At 45.1% G+C, this 22,116-nt stretch overlaps 1 protein-coding gene across 1 annotated transcript in view; it reads left to right on the forward strand.

Annotated features, from left to right (window-relative positions):
• The first annotated feature begins 870 nt into the window (after positions 1-870).
• LOC147702567 (uncharacterized) overlaps positions 871-22,116 on the forward strand; it is a 185,862-nt gene continuing 164,616 nt past the window's right edge. Inside the window, exon 1 of the mRNA XM_086931234.1 lies at positions 871-953. The gene's annotated coding sequence lies outside the window, so the exon portion shown is untranslated. The remainder of the gene's footprint in view (positions 954-22,116) is intronic.

Raw genomic sequence — 22,116 nt, forward strand, 5'->3', positions numbered from 1 at the left:
GGTGTGTGTGGCTCTGGGTGTGTGTGTGTGTGTGTGTGTGGCTCTGGGTGTGTGTGTGTGCGTGTGTGTCTCTGGGTGTGTGTGTGTGTGGCTCTGGGTGTGTGTGTGGCTCTGGGTGTGTGTGGCTCTGGGTGTGTGTGTGTGGCTCTGGGTGTGTGTGTTTGGCTCTGGGTGTGTGTGTGTGTGTGTGTGTGGCTCTGGGTGTGTGTGTGTGTGTGTGTGGCTCTGGGTGTGTGTGTGTGTGTGTGGCTCTGGGTGTGTGTGTGTGGCTGGCTCTGGATGTGTGTGTGTGGCTCTGGGTGTGTGTGTGTGGCTGGCTCTGGGTGTGTGTGTGTGGCTCTGGGTGTGTGTGTGTGGTGCTGTCTGCTGAGCTCGTCCGTAGGGTATAATAGGTCTCACATTTGCGAGAGATTGAGCTAATGGCAATGTAAATGGCAATGCCATTTATTTATCTGTTTTCAAAACCAACACATAAATACAAATGTTGTCATTTACAATGCCAATAGCTCTAACTTTTCCAAAGGCGAAACCATTGCATTGTAAATGCTTGTTGATTTTGAGAGGGAGAGGACAGGCACTTCTGGAGAGAAATGTAATACTTTTAATTGGAGAGTACCGGCATTTATCAGAAACAAGCAGGTGCTCTGTTACGGAGTACCTGCACTTCTATTTTTCCATTTAAAGCACTGGATATTTCATTCTCTATCTGAACTTACGTCTGGGGTCCCCATGACTTTTGAAGTAAGGACCTTTCTCAGAAGCGGTTCAGTCTTTGTCGCTGGGCTCAAGTCACAAGCCTCAGAGCTTCCTGGGGGCTTGTAAAAATAATTCAGTGTGTTTCCCCAGCGAGCGACACTTCCTGCTTTTGGTATCGTTTCCGCACTGAAGTTCTCACTGCGGGTCGTACGTAAACCAGTCATCTGAAAAGGCGACGAAATGGACGGAAATTAGAGGTTTTTAAATGTTCTTTAATTTTTTAGAATACGTTGTTATTTTTACTAATTGTTCATTCTAGCAAAGTCCTCACGCTTAAAGTAGTTTCAAGGTAGCATTTACTATAACATACTCCTTCTGCCCTCAGTTCTTTTGATAGAGGATTTTTGTGAAATATTTACTCACATTAACAATGCGAACTAGTCAATTAAAATCATTTCAGTATACCGGCCTTCCTCTGGAAAAATAGGAATTGCAGACGCCTTTCTTTGCGGTTGTTCTGCCTGCATCCAATGGCACAATGTATCTTGACCCATATTACTTATTTTAAATCTTTGCAAAGTACAAATTGCGAGCATGGAACGCGCGGAATAAAAAGAGGAAGTACACAGCTGTAAGTGCAGAATTTGTATTTTCATATTATATTAAGAAACTCGTGAACTTTATGTTGTACATACAGACTCGGGTTGTGCAGGCTATTATGACATTTAGGTATTGATATCTTTGTGACGGTTATGGTTAGCCACGAAAATAATTAACGAAATAGTGACCTCGGAGGAAGTGCCATTGTTTATACTGAAGGACATTGTAGTATCTGTCTCATTTCTTATTAAGCAGAATTATGCAGACCAATTTTCAATTTGAGGTCAGCAACCCACAAGGGCTCAGACCACCGTTTATGAAAGAGGGTATGTTTTTATCTTTCTCTTTCCAAGGTTTGGCAATGGCTGAATCAGTGACAAAACAGAGGTACCTCTGTGACTTCTTATCCTTCACCGTAGATAATTCATGCATTTACTTGACAGATTCTTTCCCAATTTTAATGTAAATTGGTAGCAAGTGGGGGCACGTGGAAACATCTTTGAGGTTGCCCTGGAGGAATGAATATCTATGAGTTGCAATGGTCTTTAGATTCCTGTACTAGCAACTACAAAAAACACCTCTACTAGCACCACGCATCTTCGGAACAATACACAATAGTTAATTAACACCCTAAATTATCAAAAAAATTCCCACAAAGTAATTTTCCGTGCCCTTGTTTTGGAGACAAGAAGACTGATCATGTGTATATGTTTTACATGTTACTCTTAAGGAAGTTTCTTGATTCAAAGGTTTGCCTTTTGCAAGGACACAATAGAGATACCATTCTCAGCTAACTGCACAAGTAGGCTTTTTGGGGTGGAAATATAGCTTCCAAATGAAACTTCGTTCAGAACATAGGAGTTCCTGCAGGGCGGTGACGTGGGGAGGGGGAGGGGCAGGGTGGGGGTAGTAATATATCGATTAGGGAGTTTATCAGGTAAGTAAACATATAAATAAATAAAACGAATTTAGTTGCGCGCACTGCATCGCCAAATGCGATGCAGTGCGCGCAACGAAATTGGTTTTATTTATTTATATGTTTACTTACCTGTTAAACTCCATAATCCATACATTACTACCCCCCCCTGCCCCTCCCCCTCCCCACGCCACGTTGTTAAGCTGCTTTACCTGGGTGTGAGTGCTAAGGTTATGCAAGAAGGGCTGTGCCACCTCATTGTGGGAAAAGGTACATGACTTCTTGTTGTGACAGACTTGAAATTTCACAAGATTCCAAATTGATGCATAAATGCCCAAGTCCATTAACTGCAGGGATGCTTCCGAGAACCAGGCTTCCTTAAAAGTTTTTACATTTTCAATAGGATGGGATTGTTCTGGAAGCTGGTGGAACAGACTTTCATATTTGGATGAATTCACTGAGAAGAAATGTTAAAGTGTTTGTTATTGACAGAATGTTTAGAAGACCAGTCTCACAGCTCTAAAATTGCATTGTCCTGGCATCACCAAGATGATAACTGGTGGAGAAGATGCCTTGTAAATCAAGAGTAAAGTAGTTTGCAGGTGACATAGCCTACTTTGAAAACACTTATTACCTGGCCAGGAATCCATTTTAGAGTGATGAGATCAGTGGTTGAAGTGGGAGGGATCAGCAGGGCCCACTTGACAGAGTTTGCCAGTGGAGCACTACTTTCTCGTCTTTCTGTGAACCACATTGTTTTCTCCAGGTGGGGAAGTGCACTGTTTCTGCATGTACTTCAATACCTGGTTTATGAGTGGAGTGGAAAATGTTTAATGTGACCCTTTTCAGCTGTTTTCCTTATTTTAGTTTATAAATCTATGTTCAGGGATGTGGTCTTTTTAAACCATACTGATTATGTTTTGTAAGGATATAGCAATGGACATTGAAAAGGGTCCCATCCGGGCCCTGTAGTCATGCCCTTTCTTTTCCAGCAAAAACTCTAATTGAGTTCCGAATAATGAGTGTAAAAGCGTTAAGGTAACCATGTTGTTCCCGCTTACATTTCAGAGACTTTACTTAACCTTGCATTCTCTGTGAGTGTTTGCTTTTTCCAAGATGTTATTACTTTTGTTTTTCAGGGAGCATATTACTCTTGTCTGGTGCATGATTTGAATTATGTCGCATTCAGGTGTTTCTAGCGGGGGCACAATTGGGTTGTAGCTGAAGGCAGTGAGAATTTCTCCCAGTGGGGCAGTATGGTGATCAGTGCGGGAGAGGATGTGGCACTATGGCCAGAGCTGCAAATTTGGAACTGGGGAGCCAGGTTCAGCCTTCTTGACCAGTGCACCAGACCACTCTCTAGAGGGAGCACATTCCCATCCTAGACCGTAGACGGCCATGATAGACCTTAGAAGCCCTGGTGTCTTAGCACCAGTAGGTGTACCCTAGCGGTGGCAAGTGTGGGTTAATCTTGAAGACCGGTCGACCACAATCCATTCTGAAGTTCACCTCCAGTCTTGCGGTCAGGCCTACGAAGCAGTACACCCTAGAGTGACAGTGACTCTGTCACTGAGGTTACAGGACTCTTGAGGCCAGTCTGCCTCACCTATTGGTACCTCCATTGACCTTGTTTCAGTAGTAGTACAACTCACCAGGGATCGGCAATGCAGGATTTGCACACACACCAAAATACGTTTACAAAGTTCATGATCTTTCTGCTTCATGCACAAGCATTTTAAACATGTGCTGCCTGCTTTGTGGCCACAGGAATCATGTAGCAATGGAGGACAAAATGATGTCGCAGTATTGACTAAATTATGCAGCAAAAAAAGGCTGCAGCGTAATGCGATACATTTTCTGATACTTTATTATTTTTACATTTTTTCATATACTAACAGGTCTCTGCAAAGATTTTGCCTCATTAGTACCAGTGTAACATGGAAATACAGCAGTGAGAGAGGCGACTAGGCAACCTTTGGAAAGGGCCCTCCACTTCGCAGCAACACAAGTCAAATTTTTTAGTAACTGTTGATCTGTTTGAGCCATAACTAAGTGCCGCCAAAACAACTCATTTAAATATAAATAGAGCCTGTACCTTTTAGGTAGCTCTGTGTGTAACTGCTCTGTTGAATTTTAAATGATATCACCCTAATATCAACATTCTACGGGTTCCTTTCCTCCAAACACCGACATGGTCACAGTGGCAGACTAAAGGGTGTTGGAAAGTCTTACAACAATCGAAGGTGATTTATCAAACTAGATACATAGAAATTAAAATTTTATATGCTCTATTCTTCACAGTAAAAATTGCTGAAGGAAAAGTGACTCACACCTGGAGTCACCCAGAAACCTAGCAGGGTTTGGACCTCTCGACTGGTATGCGCCAAGGTGGTCGACTGAGGGTAAATAATGGTTTGTTGTGTGTGGTTTGGGATCTCTCATACTTTAAAGCCTCTCCCTTTTTGGCTTTTTTATATGGAAGGATGACAACTACGTGTGTTTTTTTTATATGTTTATTTCAGTTGTGAAGACAACGCATGTCCTAATGCAGTGGCTTAAAAATTTGTGACGCCCTGAAGAAATTGCCTAAATTGGAATTGGCAATGAAACATGTCGGCAAGTGGAGTATGGCTAGATAGGCAGTAGCCATTCTCACTTTTTGAACATTCCGCAACCAACACGAAAGTGACAGAATAAAGCTAAGTTCCGTGTTGTTTGTGGTTTTTATATGTTTGTTGTTTGACACGGATTGTGTTTTTCGTTGTTCCTACACACTGCATTCACTCACAGGACCCGAATGCCTCAACACACGACTGTCCTTCTACACACCCACCCGCCAACTAAGATCCTCCAACCAAGCGCTTGCCACAGTTCCGCGCATCCACAGATCCACCATGGAAGGAACATCCTTCTCCTACCTGGCAGCCAAGACCTGGAACTCTCTCCCCACTCACCTCCGCCTCACACAGAACCACATTTCCTTCAGAAAGGAACTTAAAACCTGGCTATTCGATAAATAATGCACCCCCTCCCACAAGCGCCTTGAGACCCTATGGATGAGTAGTGCGCTATACAAATTATAGAACTTGAACTTGAACTTAAACACTGTTTTGTTTGTTTTTTGGGCACCAGTCTTTCTTTTGAGCTTGATGGTGCCAATGATGAGATCAGCGGTACAAAAGGGAGTGGTGATGGACGGAGCATCTGAATCAATCAAACACTCACACCCAGTCAAAAGATCTGGGTTTAATCCATCACCGTTCTTTAGCCCACTCTGCCACCCCAGTTCAGACATGGCTATATGCAAATCAGTCTGACCCTGTGCCTCATGGGAACAGTCCAGCCCGAACTGCCAAGCCATGTCTTCCCTGGACCGGAAACAAGCTTCCAAGGACCGGTTTCTGGCATTCCAGCCGTCTTCAGCCCGGCTTGCTTGAATCCAGTGGCAAAGTGAGCAAGGGACTCACGTCTGAGCATACCCTGCCACACTTATGGCGGCCAAAAGCGGTACAAAAAGGGGTGGTGATGGACGGAGCATCTGAATCAATCAAACACTCACACCCAGTCAAAAGATCTGGGTTTAATCCATCACCGTTCTTTAGCCCACTCTGCCACCCCAGTTCAGACATGGCTATATGCAAATCAGTCTAACCCTGTGCCTCATGGGAACAGTCCAGCCCGAAATGCCAAGCCATGTCTTCCCTGGACCGGAAACAAGCTTCCAAGGACCGGTTTCTGGCATTCCAGCCGTCTTCAGCCCGGCTTGCTTGAATCCAGTGGCAAAGTGAGCAAGGGACTCATGTCTGAGCATACCCTGCCACACTTATGGAGGCCAAAAGCGGTACAAAAAGGGGTGGTGATGGACGGAGCATCTGAATCAATCAAACACTCACACCCAGTCAAAAGATCTGGGTTTAATCCATCACCGTTCTTTAGCCCACTCTGCCACCCCAGTTCAGACATGGCTATATGCAAATCAGTCTGACCCTGTGCCTCATGGGAACAGTCCAGCCCGAACTGCCAAGCCATGTCTTCCCTGGACCGGAAACAAGCTTCCGAGGACCGGTTTCTGGCATTCCAGTCGTCTTCAGCCCGGCTTGCTTGAATCCAGTGGCAAAGTGAGCAAGGGACTCACGTCTGAGCATACCCTGCCACACTTATGGCGGCCAAAAGCGGTACAAAAGGGGGTGGTGATGGACGGAGCATCTGAATCAATCAAACACTCACACCCAGTCAAAAGATCTGGGTTTAATCCATCACCGTTCTTTAGCCCACTCTGCCACCCCAGTTCAGCCATGGCTATATGCAAATCAGTCTGACCCTGTGCCTCATGGGAACAGTCATGCCTGAACTGCCAAGCCATGTCTTCCCTGGACTGGGACCAAGCTTCCGAGGACCGGTTTCTGGCATTCCAGCCGTCTTCAGCCCGGCTTGCTTGAATCCAGTGGCAAAGTGAGCAAGGGACTCACGTCTGAGCATACCCTGCTACACTTATGGCGGCCAAAAGCGGTACAAAAGGGGGTGGTGATGGACGGAGCATCTGAATCAATCAAACACTCACACCCAGTCAAAAGATCTGGGTTTAATCCATCACCGTTCTTTAGCCCACTCTGCCAACCCAGTTCAGACATGGTTATATGCAAATCAGTCTGACCCTGTGCCTCATGGGAACAGTCCAGCCCGAACTGCCAAGCCATGTCTTCCCTGGACCGGAAACAAGCTTCAGAAGACCGGTTTCTGGCATTCCAGCCGTCTTCAGCCCGGCTTGCTTGAATCCAGTGGTAAAGTGAGCAAGGGACTCACGTCTGAGTATACCCTGCCACACTTATGGCGGCCAAAAGTGGTACAAAAGGGGGTGGTGATGGACGGAGCATCTGAATCAATCAAACACTCACACCCAGTCAAAAGATCTGGGTTTAATCCATCACCGTTCTTTAGCCCACTCTGCCACCCCAGTTCAGACATGGCTGTATGCAAATCAGTCTGACCCTGTGCCTCATGGGAACAGTCCAGCCCGAACTGCCAAGCCGTGTCTTTCCTGGACCGGAAACAAGCGTCCGAGGACCGGTTTCTGGCATTCCAGCCGTCTTCAGCCCAGCTTGCTTGAATCCAGTGGCAAAGTGAGCAAGGGACTCACGTCTGAGCATACCCTGCCACACTTATGGCGGCCAAAAGCGGTACAAAAGGGGGTGGTGATGGACGGAGCATCTGAATCAATCAAACACTCATACCCAGTCAAAAGATCTGGGTTTAATCCATCACCGTTCTTTAGCCCACTCTGCCACCCCAGTTCAGACATGGCTATATGCAAATCAGTCTGACCCTGTGCCTCATGGGAACAGTCCAGCCCGAACTGCCAAGCCATGTCTTCCCTGGACCGGAAACAAGCTTCCGAGGACCGGTTTCTGGCATTCCAGCCGTCTTCAGCCCGGCTTGCTTGAATCCAGTGGCAAAGTGAGCAAGGGGCTCACGTCTGAGCATACCCTGCCACACTTATTATTATTATTATGCTGTTTTATTACGCGCTCAATTACTGCCGGAGTATCCTGGCGCGAAAGGAAAAAAGAAAACAGAAAAAGAGGAGTAGGCTATACAGAAAACTAAAAAGCTAACTTGAACAAATGGGTTTTCAAGGCTTTTTTAAATGGACCAAAGTTTGGGGTAGCTCGCAAAAATAATGGAAGGTCATTCCAGGCAGAAGCGGCCTTAACCTCAACCGACTGCCCTCCCAGCCGAGAGCGCTGAAAACGTGGGACCTGCAGCAGATGTTGGGCGGCAGAACGCAAAGGTCTGTTGGGAGAGTAACAGCTGAATCGTTTCATCAAGTAGGCAGGACCATGGCCGTTTATAGCTTTATGCGCCAGTGTAAGAATTTTAAAAACAATCCGTTGTGGCACTGGCAGCCAGTGCAATCTCTGCAAGTGGTTCCTTACACTCACACGGCTAGAGATATTGCATAGAAGTCTGACGGTAGCATTTTGAATTACTTGGAAACGCCTCACCAGATAGACCGGAGAGCCACTCAGCAAGGCATTGGCGTAATCAAGACGCGAGAGAATTAATGCCCTCGCTACTGACTCTCTTGCTGTGGAAGGAAGATAAGGAAAAAACTTCTGTAGCGCTTTAAGGGTCCCAAAGCAACACCCTGTCAGTTTCTTAATGTGCGCCTCGAACCGGAGGTCTTCTCCAAACCAGACTCCTAAGTTCTTAGCAGGAACATTTACTGAACAGGGCTTCGGAAAGCCAGCTGGCCAGAGTAAATCTCTAAAACTAGGGGGAAAGTGGCCATACAACAAAATTTCTGTCTTATCCTCATTACATTTCAATTGTGCAGCGGCTAACCAATTGAAAACTGAGGAGAGACAAGACTGAATCAGAGCTGTGTCAAGAACATCACTAGGCCACGTAAAAAGCAGCTGCGTGTCACTTATGGCGGCCAAAAGCGGTACAAAAGGGGGTGGTGATGGACGGAGCATCTGAATCAATCAAACACTCACACCCAGTCAAAAGATCTGGGTTTAATCCATCACCGTTCTTTAGCCCACTCTGCCACCCCAGTTCAGACATGGCTATATGCAAATCAGTCTGACCCTGTGCCTCATGAGAACAGTCCAGCCCGAACTGCCAAGCCATGTCTTCCCTGGACCGGAAACAAGCTTCAGAGGACCGGTTTCTGGCATTCCAGCCGTCTTCAGCCCGGCTTGCTTGAATCAAGTGGCAGTCAAGCTATCCAGGCTGAAGAAGGCTGATAGCCAGAAACCGGTCCTTGGATGCTTGATTCCGGTCTAGGAAAGACATGGCTTGGTAGTTCGGGCTGGAGTGTTTCCATGAGGCACAGGGTCAAGACTGATTTGCATATAGCCATTGTCTGACCTAGGGTGGTGTGGAGTGCAAAAAAAGATGGATTTAGGCCCAGATCTTTGTACTGGGTGAATGTAAAACATTGTTCTGTATTCTGTTCATCAACTGTGTTTTTTGCAATTTTCACCCCGAGTGGGCTGGGTATGCTCAGACGTGGGTCCCAGGCTCTCCACATCACTGGAGTCAAGCTATCGAGGCTGAAGAAGGCTGATAGCCAGAAACCGGTCCTTGGATGCTTGATTCCGGTCTAGGAAAGACATGGCTTGGTAGTTCCGGCTGGACTGTTCCCATGAGGCACAGGGTCAAGGCTGATTTGCATATAGCCATTGTCTGACCTAGGGTGGTGTGGAGTGCAAAAAAACGATGGATTTAGGCCCAGATCTTTGTACTGGGTGAATGTAAGACATTGTTCTGCATTCTGTCCATCAACTGTGTTTTTTGCAATGATGAGATCAGGGCAATCCTGGTAAGTACCTGCCAGGTTCCCGTTGGTGGTTCGCCCGTGAGGCGCCATCTCGCTCACACACACTTTTTTCTATCTACCTGAATTGGGCACGTAGGTGTGTGTTATTTGTTGTCTCACAACTGTTTTCATGTTTCTCAAGGGATTGGGCATATGTTTTTAAACATGGCATAACATGGATGTACCTCCTACCTCACTAATTAAAAGAGAGGAGTTATTTGCAAAAGTTTTGCATGTGATGGTACACCATCAAGTGATTTATTGTTAGATGCCTTTGTGGTCTAAGTCTTGTTTTGTGAATACATAATTGAGTGGAGGGCGACCTATGACCATTGTTCCCTCTAAGCTCCTTGTTGTTAACTATAGTGTGGACGGCGGCTCAGCCATGAGAGCTTTTGCTTGCCCAAGAGCTTTTCTCCCTTGATTTTACACGTCATTCCTTCTTTTGTTTGAGTGTCCCTCCACATTTAACACCCATTTGACAATCGCTCTATACTATGGACAAAAATTGTCTAGCATTCACAGATGAACAGATAGCCGCAATTTTGGCAGGACCCTCACTCCTCTCTGATTCTCCATTATTAGGGAATACAACAGTCAGAGAGGAAAGGGAAAAACTTAGCAATCTTAAAAAGAAACAAGTAAGGATTGCCCTTCATGGGGCGTTAATGTCCGAATATTATACATCAGGGGCCTCACCAGCGAGTCTCCTGGTGAGAATAGAACCTAGGATTTTTTTGGATGATAAAAAGTTCAGGTTAGACTGGAGCTATATAGCCAACAAATGCACCAGGGATTGGCTAATCCTTATCATTAGCACAGCTCAACGATTGAGCGAGGAACTTTTGAAAGAAATCTTAGAACTAGAGGAAAGCATCAGTCGTGACAACACCCTTACTAACGCTAAAGAACATCTAAGCAAAATACAAGACGACCTGAACGAATACAAGAATTACATGAACAACCAAAAAATTAAGGGACTCCAAAGAAATCTTCAAAAATATTCACATGAATGGGCATTCCCCTACGTTACTGACACACACTACCAGTCAGGGCCAGAACAAGTCAACCAAAGTGGGCCACATAGAGGGTGGGGTGGCAGACAACAACAAAGACACACCCATGCAAACTGGACATTTGACAATACATCCAGGGAGGACGAACAAGATAGGCCTCAAACCAACAGAGTAAGGTTTAACCCCCAGGAACAAAACAACGCTGACCTAGGGGTACTACTACGCTCTTTTTTAGGCCAGGGCCAAGGGGCCAATAGGGGACAGGACAAGCAGGAAAAGGAAGAGGGCGTGGCAATCGACCTCCACCTCAATGGCAGGCATTCTCCCCACGACAAACCCGGAGCAGGGGCAGACAACCCCTATAAACAACATAGTGGTAAATTTGTCAAACCACACCCTGTCTGAAAGTGAATTAAGAGTGCTAAACAAAGGACTAGGCTTTGTCCCGACCCCCACCCATGATTCTTTTAAATGCAGAGTTGAATTCTTCGAGACAGTTCGAAAGATCAAATAAAAAACATTCTTTGCTAATCAACCACAGGATAACCAAAAAGGGTTTAATACTAACTTAAGGAAAGCTTCCACATTTGTGCCATCTGGTGGGTCTTAGGGTCCGGAAATTGCAGTCTTTGAGTCTAAAGTGCTTCAAGACATAGAACTGCTAGAAACTAAAGAAATGAACACCAACCACAAAAACATGTCTAGGTCTGATTGGGACGCTGTCAAGAGCTTGCAGAACAATTGCGATCTGACTATAAAAAACGCGGATAAAGGGGGAGCGGAAGTTGTGCTTAACACGTGTGATTACGAAACAGAGGTCTACCGCCTACCTAATGTCCGTGCAAATTACCAGCCATTAAATAAAGATCCTACCCCTGAATTACTCACCATCATAAAAGGGATGGTAGGAGAAGCAAAAGGAAAGAATTGGATCTCTAGGAAGGAAGCAGAGTTTCTGGTGAATACCAGCCCCAGACCTCCTGCGTTCTACATCCTTCCAAAAATTCATAAGCCTGCCCGGCCCCCCTCCGGGCAGGCCCATCGTGTCTGGGATACAGTCAATCCTGGAACCGCTATCGCAATTCGCAGACTACTTCCTACGAGAATCGGTGGTCACACAGAAATCCTTTGTTAAGGACACCATGGACATCTTAAATGTCATCAAGGATATGTCCTTTGATCCATCTACTGAGATATTGGTAACAATAGACATTGAGTCCTTGTATTCCTGCATTCCTCAGGACGCCACGCTTGTGGCAGCAGTGCGCGCCCTGAGGTCGCAGGAATGGTGTTAATGATGCACCACAAACTTTTGTTTTACAGTGCATTGAACTAGCCCTAACTAGAAATTTCTTTAGTTACAAGGACAAGATGTTTTTGCAGACTACAGGGACTTCTATGGGGGCTACCATGGCAACCAGTCTGGCCTGTATATACGTAGGCCAGTTTGAAGAGCACGTCGTCTACTCCTCCACCAATCCCTTCAGAGACCATGTGCGTCTCTGGAGGAGATATATACTGGGGAGGAACCCAGACTCCTAGAATTTCTCAACTGGCTGAATGTGCAAGACCAATGTCTGCGTTGCACGTGGTGTCACAGTCGGGAATCGGCAGTGTACCTTGACTTGGACATTATAGCCAAGGACAGTGGTCTCCTGACTAGTGTCCATCTCAAACCCACCAACAGGAACTCTTTACTGGCATACGATTCATACCATCCAAGGGCCTTAAGAGATAACCTGCCTGTGGGTCAGTTTCTCAGATACCGTAGAAACTGTTCAACTACGGACATGTATAATGAGCAGGCACAAGTTTTATGTGAGCAATTTGAGAAAAGGAATTACCCTGTGAAGATTATAAAACAAGCCAAAAAAAGAGCACTTAATACACCTAGGAGTGCTCTTCTTGAGGTTAACCAAAGAGAAAAAAGTGACTGTCTCCCAGTGGTAATGACCTTTGATCCATTGGCCACGAAAATAAGGCAATTCATACGTAAGCATTGGTCCTTATTGTCTAGCGGGGATTTTAAAATGCCACTGCCGAGGTTTGCTTTCAAGCGTTCAAGCAATCTAAAAGATAAGCTAGTTCACACTAGGACACAAGTCAGCAATGCGTCCAAAAACAGTACAGTCCCAAATGGACATTTTCCCTGTGGGGGTTGTTCTGTTTGTCCATTGACATCGAAGACGACAGTGGTCACTTTGCAATCAGGTAAAGAATGGTTTTTAATCCAGTTCAGCAATTGCAATACCACGAATGTGGTATACAGGCTTGAGTGTAAATGTGGTTTACACTACATCGGACTTACCACCCGCAAGATTAAAAGGCGGATACAAGAACATCTCAGTACAATTAGGTCAGGTAAACTCACCACTAAATTGGTTCAACACTGCCACACCAATAAACATTCTTTCAAGTGGGTGGTGTTGGAGAAAGTAATAGGAGATTCCTGCACGGTAGAGCGGCTGCTCACCACCAAGGAGGCCAGATGGATCTATCAAGAAAAATGTGAAAGGATAGGTCTTAATGACCTCCTTGAATGGAATAAAGTGCAATAAGTTCCACCTTTACAAATAATATGCTATGTGTGGGTTTGTGTGCACATACACATTGAGACACAGTATCCCCTGCGTTTACCCCTCTGTAGCGCAGATATGACAGTCTATGATCCATTGGAGCGTCCCTTTTGTTCCTCAATGGACCTGTCCCATCATTATACAGGTTTTACCTGTTTATTGATCTTCCCTTAATCTCTGTTAAAATGTTGGGATTAAACATCTTCATTATATCTGGGTGCTGAAACAGAAGTTCGTGTTTAATATCACATTTCTTTCAACAGGTTTTCCCTGTAAATAGTACCCTTTTCATAATATGACCATTAATATCTGCATTGTTCCCTACTGCACCTTTACCATTAAACTCTGTCCCGGCGCTGCACATATAACAGAGCTTTGCTGTGTTTATGAGCAGTCCGCGAGTTCCCGTGTGATCTCTTGCCCTCCCTTGAATTGCCTGGGTTTTTGCCCATTTCAAGATGGATGACCCGTTGTCTCGCGAGACTACGCGAGCCTTCCGTGACGCTCAGGAACTATTTTTAACTGAGGCTGACGTTCCGGGTGCTCGCGTGTGCCGAGTTAATGCCGGCTCAGAGTTCCTTACCGGTAAGATGTATATTATCTGAACGGGGGGTTTGGCAAGCCTAGAAAGGGAATGGTGAGAATAGAAACCTTGGCACATGGTCTAGTGTGACTTTTACCGCGTTTTGGGATCGCGATGCACCATTACTAAGTGCCGCCATAACAACTCATTTAAATATAAATAGAGCCTGTACCTTTTAGGAAGCTCCGTGTGTAATTGTGAAATTGAAGGGTGGGAATAGAAACCTTGGCACAGTGGTCCAGTGTGACTTTTACCGCGTTTTGGGATCGCGATGCACCATAACTAAGTGCCGCCAAAACAACTCATTTAAATATAAATAGAGCCTGTACCTTTTAGATAGCTCCGTGTGTAACTGCTCTGTTGAATTTTAAATGATATCACCCTAATATCAACATTCTACGGGTTCCTTTCCTCCAAACATCGACATGGTCACAGTGGCAGACTAAAGAGTGTTGGAAAGTCTTACAACAATCGAAGGTGATTTATCAAACTAGATACATAGAAATTAAAATTTTATATGCTCTATTCTTCACAGTAAAAATTGCTGAAGGAAAAGTGACTCACACCTGGAGTCCCCCAGAAACCTATCAGGGTTTGGACCTCTTGACTGGTATGCGCCAAGGTGGTCGACTGAGGGTAAATAATGGTTTGTTGTGTGTGGTTTGGGATCTCTCATACTTTAAAGCCTCTCCCTTTTTGGCTTTTTTATATGGAAGGAGGACAACTATGTGTGTTTTTTATATGTTTATTTCAGTTGTGAAGACAAAGCATGTCCTAATGCAGTGGCTTAAAAAATTGTGACGCCCTGAAGAAATTGCCTAAATTGTAATTGGCAATGAAACATGTCGGCAAGTGGAGTATGGCTAGGTAGGTAGTAGCCATTCTCACTTTTTTAACATTCCGCAACCAACACGAAAGTGACAGAATAAAGCTAAGTTCCGTGTTGTTTGTGGTTTTTATATGTTTGTTGTTTGACACGGATTGTGTTTTTCGTTGTTCCTACACACTGCATTCACTCACAAACACTGATTTGTTTGTTTTTTGGACACCTGTCTTTCTTTTGAGCTTGATGGTGCCAATGATGAGATCAGGGCAATCCTGGTGAGTGCCTGCCAGGTTCCCGTTGGTGGTTCGCCCGTGAGGCGCCATCTCGCTCACACACACTTTTTTCTATCTAACTGAATTGGGCACGTAGGTGTGTGTTATTTGTTGTCTCACAACTGTTTTCATGTTCTCAAGGGATTGGGCATATGTTTTTAAACATGGCATAACATGGATGTACCTCCTACCTCACTAATTAAAAGAGAGGAGTTATTTGCAAAAGTTTTGCATGTGATGGTGCACCATCAAGTGATTTATTGTTAGATGCCTTTGTGGTCTAGGTCTTGTTTTGTGAATACGAGTCATGAGTGAAGACAGGACCCACTCTGAGTTCACGGAGTCCGATGAGAGACAGGAAGTAATGGGAGAAAAGGCTACCTTGGGAATGTAGAGAGAGATTGAAGACAAATACAATAAATCTAAGGGAGAATAAGAAAGAGGGATAGTCAGGAAAGAGTGAGGGATGAGGAAAGAGAGATAGATAGAGATAAGAGAGAGAGTGAGAGAAACGAGAAGTTGCTCCTAGTACTAGCATGAATACAGACAAAAACACTTCAATCGTTTTTGGTTGTTGTATGATGGTTATTATACTATGATATATGTATTAGAGCACACTAACACCAGATAGGGTATCCTGGCACTGAGCAGGTGTGTGCGCGTAGCCTATCCTCAGTCAGGCGGTATTCTTGTGGAACGCAAGAAGAGAGGAGAAGGTTCTGGTGTGCATTGAGATGTCGTTCAATGCTTTAGGAACAATGTACGAGAAGGCCCAGCCTCTGGATCTGTTTGTATGTAATCGTGGGATACATGCAAGTAGGAGACCAGCAGAGCGGAGGTGTCTGAGTGTTGGCGGAAGTTGATGAGATTTTTCAGGGTGGTGGGGCCTGTGTTGTGTAGAACCTTAAATGTGTGAGTGACGAGTAGACCTATGCATGTTTGTGTATCAGCAGCCCATCGTGTTCCCTGAGGTGTGGTGTAAAATGTGATCTGGGTGGGAGGTTGGAGAACAGTATAGTTGTCACATTCTGGATGGTTGACAGTCTTCTGGTAAGTAGCTTAGTGATTTCTGTACAGAGGAGGTTCACGTAGTCCAGTTTGCTGGTGACAAGGATGTGAATAAAGTGTTTCTGGTGAGTGCGTATGAGCCATTTCAACATTTTCCTCAACATCTTTAGTGTGTAGAAGCAGGTTGCTGGGATGGTGCAGACTTGTGTAGTATTGAAATATTTGCTATCAATAATGATCCTGAGGTTCCTGGTGTGAGTGTTGAGGGTGGGTGCGGGTCCAGGGGTGGCCAACCACTAGGTGAAGTCCCTTGGTAAGGTGTTCTTCTCGAAAATCACTATTTCTGTCTTGGCGGTGTTGAGTTTGAGAAAGCTGGGCTTATTCCAGTTGGTGACTTCGGTCATGTAGGCACTTGTCACATGTCACTTGTTTTGGGAATTTTGTCTGAGAAGAGTTTGAGGTACATGCCATTGGTGTAGAAGAGGATGATGAGGCCGAGAGCGCCTATGACCTTCGCCAGTGGATTTATGTATACATTGAAGAGAATAGGACGGAGGGACAAACCTTAAAGCACTCCACAGATGAGTTTATGGGCTTGAGAGGAGCATGGTCTCCCATGTCCCCTTAATCCAGGACCATGCAGCTAACATTTGTTGTGGCAATTGGAGCTGTTTCTGTACTGTGGTTGATCTGAAACTGAAATGTATAGAATCGATGAGCTGGATGTTTGCTGGGGTGGTTGGCAAAATTTCTGTTGATAAGACCTTGGCTAGGTATGGTAAGAGGGAGATTGGTATGTAGTAGGTGAGTGCTACTGGGTCTGTGGAAGGCTTCTTGAGCAGGTGAGTGACAGTGGCATGTTTTCAGTAGGCATGGAAGGTAACTGAGGCGATGGAGTCATTGAGGAAGTGTGTTAGAGCTTCACTGAATAGTAGGAGTCTTTGGGTGATGAAGTGGTGGGCAGAGAGCCTTGCCTGGCCCAGGTCTAGATGGACTTTATGAGTTGGTCTCATTCATGGTGATGACTGGTCAAGAAGTTAGGGTTCATTAGCAGATATGGGAAGCTGCATGGTGAAGGTGATGGCATCTGGTTGAGGGTCAAAATTGCAGTTAATTGGAGGTGATTTTGTTGCAGACAGAATAGTTCAGAGAGCTTTAGCAGAGAACCTGTCATGTTATGTTATGTTATGTTATGTTATGTTATGTTATGTTATGTTCTGTTAGAGAGTATTTATAGAGTGCAACTGTCACTCCAAGGAGTATCATGGCACAATAGTCGATTGAGTTGGGGGTATAACGTAGCAGCAATTGAGAGCTGGACTGAAGGGGTTAGTTCAGAGCTCTACATAGTGCATCTGAGGCAGTGAAAATCCAGGTTTACAAGAACTTCCTAAAGAGGGTTTCTGATTGAATGACAGGTGCCCAGTGTAGAGTTTTAAGGGCGGCGGATGCAGAAGATTTAATAGGCCATTTAAGTACTAATCTTGCTGCAGCATGTTGTACCATCTGGAGTTTGTGAAGGACTGATTTATTGGTACCTGCATAAAGGCTTACAATAGTCGATTCTAGAAGTAATCAAAGCTGTTGCAACCATCTGCCTCGTCATAATGGGAAGTAGGTCGAAAAACTTATTTTGTGATTTGATTAAGCAAAAGCAGGTGCCTGCCGCAGAAAGCGCTTGCTGATGGAAAGACAGGGCAGAATCGAATCTACCCCCCAGGTTTCTTGTGGCAGTTATGGTGTTAGGGGGAGGAGGGGTGTCAGCCGACCTCCATCGGCTAGGACAGACATTATTACCCTTCCCTAATGGCATGATTTCCTTTTTTTCAGAGTTGCATCTTAGATGGTTGGTCTTCATCCAGTAAAAAACAGCTGTGAGGCATTGGCAGAGGTTTTCCTCAACCAGTGTAGTATTCTTGTCTAGGACAAATACCAGCTGTGTGTTGTCCTCATATGAGATGGTCTCAATGTTAAAGGATGATATTAACCAAATCAGTGGGGCCAAATATGCATTAAAAAGTACTGGGCTGAGGATAGAACCCTGTGGGACCCCGGAGAGCAGAGGCTTTTCTGCAGACTGATATTGCCCGAAGGTAATGACTTGCCTTCAGCTTTGGAGGAAAGATTTTAACCAGGCGAGGGCAAGATGGGAAATGCCATAGACTTCGAGGCGGTCGAGAAGAATGTTGTGCGAGACCATGTCGAAAGCGGCTGATTGGTCCATTAGAACCAACACAGCTCTTTTTTCCTGGTCAATAGCAGTTTTAGGGATTCTACTGTATACAAAACTGCTGATTCAGTGGAATGCTGTGATCTTAAAACAGATTTGGGTGTAGGATATTTGCTCCTTCCAGGTAGGTCATAAGTTGTGAATTGGCCAATTCTTCCATGATGTTACTTAGACAAGGAAGGAGGGGGATGGGCAGAGATTAGAGAGGGTGGTAGGATCGGCAAGCTGTTTCTTTTGCAGAGGTCTAACTGCTGCAAGTTTCCACTCATTAGTAACCTCCCCAGTACGTAATGAAGTGTTTATTATGTTGTGGATGATTGGGTTGACAGTATCTATCAAGGCGTGTTGAATCAGAGGGGGCAGGGTTCAAAAGTTGACCAACATTTGACAGCCAGAATAGATTGACGTGTTTGATCTAGACTGAGATTTTGAAACACTTGGATGGATGGTCAGTCACTGTCAAGGGTGATCTTGAAGGGGGTAAGGGACCAAAGGGGGGGTCTTTTTTCAGCAGCTGTACCTTTTTCTCAAAGAAATCTGCAATGCGGTCACAGAGAGCCTGTGAAGGGAGAATCTCTTGTTTGAGTGACGTGGAGTTTAAAAAGGAACTCATGATTTTAAAAATAGTTTTTGGGTTAGAATTTGCCTGTTTGAGCATTTCAGTGAAGTACGATTTCTTAGCAATTTTTATACTTTGATGATAATTTTTAAGAGCGACCTTGAAATTGCTACACACTTTCTGATTAAATTTAAATCGCAATCTGCGTTCCAATTTTCTGCAGTGGCTATGCATTTCTTTTAACTCTTTGGTATACCAGGGGGCCGAGGGCTTCTTTAGCAAACAATTTTTTTCAGGACCAGAAGCAGTGATGTGATCCTTCAGGTTGGTTAGCTATGATGTGAATCGTTTGTTGTCTTCAGTTGGGTCTCCTGTTAGTATAGGATGAGTAGCCTTATCCTTCCCTCTAGACTTTGGAGTTAAGTTGTTATATGCGTGGCCTGAATGTTTTGTCATAGGCTCACTTCTGATTTCCAAATGTATCAGATTATGATCAGACCAGGCGAGGCTGGCTGGCTCCTTAACAATAAGGGTCGTGAGGTTTGAGCAGATATCATCCAAGGTGTGACCTGCATCATGCGTAGAGGTCAGTATGTGCTGCTTTAGGCCAAGCGTGGCCATGGTTTCTCTGAACTGAATTGTCCCAGGGTCACTGTGGACATCTAGGTGAATATTGATATCTCCTAGTAGGGTGAAATTGGCAAATCTAAGAGCGAGTGCACTCACAATGGCACCTATGCTTTCTAAAAAAATATTATTGGGGCCTGGTGGGCGATAGACCAAGGCTCCTGAGAAGGCAAAGGAGTCCTCTAATTGGAAACAAAAAACAATAGTCTCTGCTCCTTTAAGGTCAGATATCTCAAATACTCAGCATTTCAGTTATCTGTGGTAAATGATAGCCAGACCTCCACCCCGATGTTCAGGTCTGTCCAGCCTATGATAAAGGTAGTTGAGGGTGCAGACAATGTCTGGATTACACCCGGTTTTTAGCCATGGTTTTGTTATGAAGAGACAGTCTAGGTTGTCTTTAAGAATAAGATCATTAGTCTGTTGGGCATGTTTACATAGTGAGCGGGCATAAATCAGCCCTCCTCACAAGTAGGTCGGTTTGAAATTGTTACTTGTCGGTGTAGTTTGAGTAGGTTCAAGAGTTGTACTGCAGATTCTACAGCAGATGGGACCACTCCGTTTAGCCACATCGATGGAGTATTTGCAGTAATGAGGGCTATTATGAAGAGAGTTGCTCACGTAAAGCATGCCCTTTGTGTGAATTGGGCAGCATTTCTGGCAATGGACGTGTTCCGGCCACGGACGGGTGCAGACGGGCTTGCCTTTGGGAAGCCTTTGGCGCACTAGTGGTGCGCCCGCTGTGCACATCCGCTGCGCGTCGGGGCCATCCCTAATTTAAATATTGGAAGGGAGGTGCTCGGGTAACGAGACTAGACCGTCTCCTTTCCGAAATGGCGACAAAACGATGGCCTTCCGGAAGTGAGGAGAACGAGAAACTAATACTTTCCTCCACTCAAACAGCCCAGGAAGCTGTGGTGGACCAGGGGAGATTGCAAGGGGCCAGCAAGTACTCAGGTAGCATTTTAAAAGATTATGGCATGTTTAGAGGTCAGCACAGTTAAGAATACAATTCATTACACTTTGCCAAACAGTATAACGGAATCAGTGCAAAATCAGATTTAAAACAATTTAAGATTTTTAAAAAAACAGATAATCCGGTTCCCAAATGCAGTACCTGCCTGCAACTTATCTGTGAGTGAGTGATGCTGCTGGAAGTGGCTACTGGCACAGTCAACTCTTTAATGATGATAAAGATTTCTTTGCTACATTAGTGTCAGCGTTGATGTGGTGTGTGAGTGCCATGCGCTGGGTAGTCCGGATCTGTTGGTGGTATCATCTCAGAGCTGTTTTGACAATGTATTTGTCTGCAGGTCTTGGCTCATTCTCCACTTGTGCTCCAGTTGCTAGCAGTGATAATTCATCAGCCTGAATTGCTCTGTGTGCCAGCTGATATGCAGATGAGGGGAATCGGCACATATAGTGATCCAGGTTTCAAGTTTTTGATGGCTTCTGGCAGGCAGTTGGCATGCTTGGGCTGGTGCATGGAAGGCTTGGGAGTCCAGTATTTTCAGCTGCGGTGGGCACTGCCAGTGGTGGTAGGTCTGTGGTGGTACGGGACGGGATGCTGAAACTGATGAGGGCATGGTCTGTCCAGGTGATTGATTATGGCTTGTCAATTTGATGTCGTCAAAGGAACAAATAATTAGCTCTAGGAGATGTCCAGCGGTGTGGGTAGGTCTGGTAGCATGTTGGGTGAGGTCAAAGTTTCTAAGGTTATCGAGGAGGTCAATCGTGTTTGTGTTGTACTCCAGGGGAAAATTCAGGTCTCAGAGGAGGAGGAAGGCGCTGGAGTCAATTACAAGGGGTGCGACAAAGTCTGTGATGTCCAGAAAGACCTTAAAGGCAGGGCTGTGGAATGAAAAAACTGGGGGGGTCCCTCCAAGGTACGTGACCAATGTAATTAAGGGCAAGGTTTAAAAACATGTAAGCTAAAAATCTGTGCTAAGGATAGTGTCGCACCCAACTGGTATCTTGCTGCTTCTGTCACTGCATCCAGATATATAATACAGCAAGTAACATTACACCTACTACAAGCCAGAACTATTGGCTTTGTCAATGGTTGTTAGTTGCCTAAGATAAATAAGGAAGAACTATAGCTCCATTGTATGGAACATTGAGAATGCTTCAGTTTTGACATAATGAGACTGAAAAAAGATAACGAGTCTCTTTGAAGCTACCGCAAAGGCCGTGAAGGGTGGTATTGCTGTAGAGTTAAGATTTCTTTTTCACCCTGAGGGTGAGGGCAAAAATAGAGAACCCGTCCCGATAGAGTCCCTTCTCAGGACCTGCTTCTTAGAACTGATGGTGCTGAGCACCGGCAGGACCTGGCCCACTTAAAGCCCTGGTTACTGGTAAGTCTAGGAGGAGGTAGTTTTATGCACCTGCTTAATGGCTGGTCAGTATTGCGGCCGCCATTAAGTAGATGCGTCCTGGGAGGCGGGAGGAGAGCAGGCTCACTGATGGGTCTCGGAGTGCACAGGAGGTGGGAAGCAGGAGAGCGGGAAACAAGGTATGGAGAGCTGGGGGAGAGTAGATTGGGAAAAACACACAGCCACAGAGTCATTGACAAAACAGCAAAGAAAAGGCACAAAAACAAGCAAGAGGCACAAACAAGGGAAAAAGACAGAGCGAAAGAGGCATCAAGTAAGAAAGAAACAGAGCAGAAAATAGAGCAACAGGGGTACAAATCATAGCAAAGAATGGAGCAAAGTGGCACAAAACAGGGTGAAACAGATGAGAAAAGTGATACAGAACAGGGTAAAAACAGAGAAGAAAATGGAACAGAAAGGCACAAAACAGAGCATAAGAGCCCAAAATAGGATTAGAACAGAGCAGAGCAAAAAACAGAACGCAGAGAACAAAAAGGCAGAGAGAGAGAGA

This window comes from Lissotriton vulgaris, chromosome 7 (genome assembly GCF_964263255.1).
Source record: "Lissotriton vulgaris chromosome 7, aLisVul1.2, whole genome shotgun sequence".
NCBI classification, from domain to species: Eukaryota; Metazoa; Chordata; class Amphibia; order Caudata; family Salamandridae; genus Lissotriton; species Lissotriton vulgaris.